Raw genomic sequence first — 4,885 nt, 5'->3', positions numbered from 1 at the left:
GCAGGTGATCTTCATGATGGCTTTGTTATACTCCTTGGAGGCTGGCTTGAACTCACCCACCAACTCACTGAGCTCCTCAATCTTCGCCTCCAGTTGGTCTCTCTCTATGGCACCCAGGATCGCGCTGAGAATCAAGTCGACACCGATGCCCAGTAACACGCCAGCCATGGCACCAACCACTGAGGCACCAATCTTGGCCAAGACCATGGCTGTTTGGCTCAGGACTCTGCCCACCACCTGTGACAACGCCAGCTTGATAAAGAACCCCATGGCCACAGTCCCAGCGAGGCTGCTCACCACTGTGGACACATTGCGAAGAATCAGCATCTTTGTGGCATCAGGTTCCTGGAAATCGTGAAGCTTTCGGTAGAGATCTGGCTCCAGGTTGCTCTTCAACTTTGCATCGATGGCCTGCAGAATGTCTTGGATAGACTTTATGGCTGCGAGGAGTATGTTACAGTTGTCCTGGACGGTGCCGTTCATGTTCATCTTAACACTGTGCAACTTGCACTGACAGTGTGTGTTCAAGGCTTCAATCAGCTCATTGGTGGTATCAAAATTGAGCTCTATGCAGTTGATCAGCTCCTGGTGTAACCGCGTCACCCTCTCCCACCTCGCCGGGTTGTCTGGATACAGGATATCGCTCCAGGACATCCTCGGGAAAGCTGCCAGGTGAGGAAGATGACAGAGGCCTTAGCCAGAGCTCTCCACTGTGCCCCACCCCCGCAAATCACAGACTTACCGAGTGCAGAGACTCAGCTGCCATTAACACAAAGAAGTCTCCTTTAGGTGCCTAGACTACCCCGGAATGACGGGGAATTAAACATTGGAGGTTGTAGGGTGGTAGGACTCGGGCCCTGTCTCTTCCCAGCCCCCCACCCCCCAACCACGTGGTCTCAGGAGGCCTGGCTGGCTCCTCCCTGCACTGAGCCTTTAGCTGGGAGCGGGAGAATCCTCCCAAGCAAGCTCAGGACTCTCAGCCCCACTCCCCAACAGACCCTAAATTGCCAGAGATCCCCCTCGCCCCAGCTCCTGCCCCAAACACCCCCACTTCTCCTCCCACACGTTACCTCTCCACATTCCCCCGATCTCTGCCCCAGCACCTAACCCCCAGCCCCCTCAATCCATCTACCCCAGAGGCGCGGCAGCATCCACCTCCTGCCCCAGCCGCGGCGCTGCCCAGTTCTCGGCAGCTGCATGACTTGCTCCCTCCCCCCCTGCTGCCCAGGGACGCAGCTGTGGGTCAGACGCTGCAGTTTCTGGTTGTCTGCAAATTAGCCCCCGCTCCCCCCGCAGCCTGTGGGTGACTGATATTTATTCTTTGTCCCTGGATTGGCACCTTGCCAGGGGGCTGCACAAACCCCCCGTTCCTGGAGGAGCCCAGTTCGCCCGGCGATCCGGGGGGCTCTCACCGCACAACCCCTGCTCCCATTTGTGCCTCCTCTGCCCCGTCCGATGGGGCGAGTTACCTGCTCGCTGGGTGTGTGGGAAGCTGAGGGGCCGTTCGCCAGGGCAGGGCTGGGCTGGGTTGGGCTCGGCTCGGCTCCGCGGGCAGCAGCCTGGGCTCTTCGGGGAGGATCCATTGTCTTTGTGGAGTTGCAAGCAATTGGCCCCAAGTCGAGAAAGCCAGAATCAGCTGCCCCGGGTGGTAGCCTGCCCCAGAGAAAACTGATCTTTTCCAGCCCCTAGGGGCTAGCACAGCACATAGGGGAAACTGAGGCACACATGGTCTTCACACAAAATAGTGGAGACACTTCCCGCTGCGCTACTTATGCTGGTGCAACCTGAGACGCACAGGAAACATGCGTGAGCAGAACTCTCATGACTGCCAGCTGGCCTGGACACAGCCACGGGCCTGAATAAATCCCCTGCCCTCATGTGTCTTGGGTGTGGGGCGAGACACACACACACACACACACACACAGAGTGAGGCTTGTCCCCTCCAGCAGGGGGCAGCAGGGACACACACAAGCACACACACAATCTCTATGTCCAAGGGGTTTTTATGTGCATCAGATAAGTGCTCCCACCCCCAGGGCTTCCCCTCATGTGATGGGTGTGTGCCCCAGCCTGCTGGGTGAAGTGGTGTCTAATGGTTAGAGCAGGGGGCTGGGAGCTAGGACACCTGGGTTCTCTCCTGGCTCTGGGAGGGGAGTGGGGTCTAGTGGGTAGAATAGGAGACTGTGTGCCAGGAATCACTGCAGCCAGAGGGCTTTTGGCAGTTCTGCCAGGGTCATTACATATTTGTGGGCCCATCTTCTAGTCCCTGCCCAGCCCACTTGCCCTATTGGGTGGCAGTGAAGAGGCATCGGGCAAATGATGGTTGGGGGGAGGAGAGGGGAGGAGATCTGAGGCCCATGAGCAGGACCCAAGCCCATGCGTCCACCCCTGGCTTGTTGGCTCTGGGCCACGGGCCAGCCCCTCACCCACATTCCCTGCCATTCCCCTGCCCTGGACCCACAGCTTGAAGTTTTGGGATTCCCCATCCTGGCCTCAGGTTCTCCGTACGCTGGTTAGCATCACCCTGGGGTAAATCAGGAGTAATGCCACAGAGGCCGATTCCCTTCTCCCTCACCTGGGGGTAAATCATTTCTGTAGCTCTTCTCAGAACCCTCCCCCATTGTCCAATGTCCTGTTTGATGCCAGGCTCCCCCCCTCCCAGAGCTGGGTGCAGTCTCCAGTCATGGTCTCCCCCATGCTGTATCCAGAGGGGACCCCAGCTCCTATTCTCTGATCCTCTGCTTCTCCATCCCAGTGCTACGCTCCTCCTCTCACCCAGGGAGCTCCAGCCCAGTGTGTTCCACCAGGACCTCTGGGTCCTTCCCAAATCGTTGCTTTTCAGGATACAGCCCCCACCATGTAAATCCTACCCACAACAGTTGTGTCCCTATCTTAGCCAATGCACTGGGGGCTCATGGTGGGTTGATTCTCCTTCAAAATCTAATGATTTGTCCCAGGTCACAAGAGGAGTTGGTGGCAGATTCGAAACCAGATCTCCTGGATCTCTGAACAGGAGGCTGGCCATCATCAAAGAGCCTGTAGCAAATTAAGGATGTTAGCAATTTACATTCATGGGCAGTACTATGGCCAGTGGGATATGCCACCCCATAGAATGCACAACCATTGGGAGACGCCAACTTTCAGAGTGCTTGGCCGTTGGGGGAGACACTGTTCTCTGATGCTCCTTTCATCAACTGTGGGTGCCAAGAGGAGTTGATTTGACACCAACCATTGGGAATCCACCAAGCAACACGTTTAAGCTTCACTCCTGTACCCGACGTGACCCTGACATGACAGGAATGGCACCGGGTGAAATGAGGACAACCCGCCAATAGCAAGTAGTTAGGCTGGGGAAGGAAGGACACTTTCTGTGGCCCAGAAACCCAGCTCCCTGGCTGGGAGGGTGTAACCAGGCCGGACTCACCCCTGCAGCACCTCCTGCTGGTCACTTCGGGAATTAGCTCAATCTAGCGACCGGAGCGCCCTCTGCAGGCTGGTGATCTGCCTTCCGGCTACTGGCCCCGTGTCCCTTTTGCATGGGGTTCTGCCCCCTGGCAGTAACCCCTTTCTCCTTGGGGTTCCCCCCCCACCTTTCCCCACTTTGCCTCAGTGTCTTGGCAACTGCCCAGTCATTAGCTAGCCCCACGCCCTGGGGCAGACTGCAGTATTAGCCTCTCATCATTGGCAAAGGGGGGTGGGACTGGCTGCCTTTACCTATCCCTGGGTTGCACCTTGCCACAGCCAGTACCTCCTGGCCTAACGCTAGGTAGCAGCCTGGGGCTTCCCAGACGGAAGCTCCCCCAGCTCCTCCGCCTTTCCCCAGCCCTGCTTCACCCTAGGTGCCTTATCTGGTTCTCTGCAGCCAAGCCCTTCTCCCTCTACAGGCAGAGGGAGACTGTTTGCCCTTGGCTTCCCCGGCCTTCTTATTAGGGCCTGTGGCTCAGTTTGGGGCATGGCCCAGCTGCAGCCACTTCCCCAGTCAGCCCAGCCTAAAAGGCTGCTTTCTCCGGCCCCAGCCCCTTATCCAGGGCTGTTTTAAGCCCTTCAGGGCCGGAAGAGAGATCCACTCTGCTACAGAGGGGTTTAATGCTAGAGAACGTTGGGAGAAGGACGAGGCGGGGAAGGATCAGTCTGGATGCGCCATTAACATGGGTGGAGATTGGGGGACAGCATGGTGGCCCCGGCCCCGGCCCCCCCAACTGGATACGACCCAGAGGCGAGGTATAGGGAAGCACCTAGATTGCTCCCTTGCAGTTGGTCCTGCTTCCTCCCCACAGAGGAACATTTGGGGGGGGGGGGGGGGGGGGGGGTGATGCCAGGAGCTCTGTCTTGGGCTGTGCACAGGGAGGGCAACAGAGCAGCAATCCGTGACAGAGCTGCACTTTGTATGGAATCATCTTCTGTTGCGGAGGGAGAGAAGCTTTCGCGTGGCTGTTGGATGCGCTCTAGGCTAAACAACTCCAAATGCTGGTCCCTCACCTGTGCTGCCATGCACAAATTAAGGGCTGCCAGAGTTTTGTTTGGTGACTGAGAGCCAGCCCCACTTCCTGACTGTCTCCCATTTCTGGGAAAGGGGCAGCTCCGCCTGTTGCTTTTGGTTTCCATCAGAGTTAGATGAAAATGCAGGCTCCAAACTGGCTCCTGAGACAGTCACAAGCTCCCTGTAAATCAGGCGGGACTGTCTGAGGGATGAAAGATGCTTCTTTGCCTGCACCTTGCAAACTCAGGTCTTGTCTACTCTAGAGTTTTGTCAACAAAAATATTATCGACGACCAAAAAGCATTATACCAACATCGGTAGTGCATGTTCACACTACGCCGCGTGTGCTGACAGAGCTAGGGCCGGAATAACTTTTTGTGGGCCCGGTGACAAATGTACTGTGGCT

At 57.1% G+C, this 4,885-nt stretch overlaps 1 protein-coding gene across 1 annotated transcript in view; it reads right to left on the bottom strand.

The window, feature by feature from the left end:
• Positions 1-1,519, bottom strand: part of LOC116833698 (single-pass membrane and coiled-coil domain-containing protein 3-like) — a 41,632-nt gene extending 40,113 nt beyond the window's left edge. Inside the window, exon 1 of the mRNA XM_075071176.1 lies at positions 1,470-1,519. The gene's annotated coding sequence lies outside the window, so the exon portion shown is untranslated. The remainder of the gene's footprint in view (positions 1-1,469) is intronic.
• Between the last annotated feature and the right edge of the window lie 3,366 nt (positions 1,520-4,885).

Source organism: Chelonoidis abingdonii, chromosome 11 (genome assembly GCF_003597395.2).
Source record: "Chelonoidis abingdonii isolate Lonesome George chromosome 11, CheloAbing_2.0, whole genome shotgun sequence".
Taxonomy (NCBI): domain Eukaryota; kingdom Metazoa; phylum Chordata; order Testudines; family Testudinidae; genus Chelonoidis; species Chelonoidis abingdonii.
Note: the sequence above shows the minus strand (reverse complement) of the source record. Positions and strands in the feature narration are given on the sequence as shown.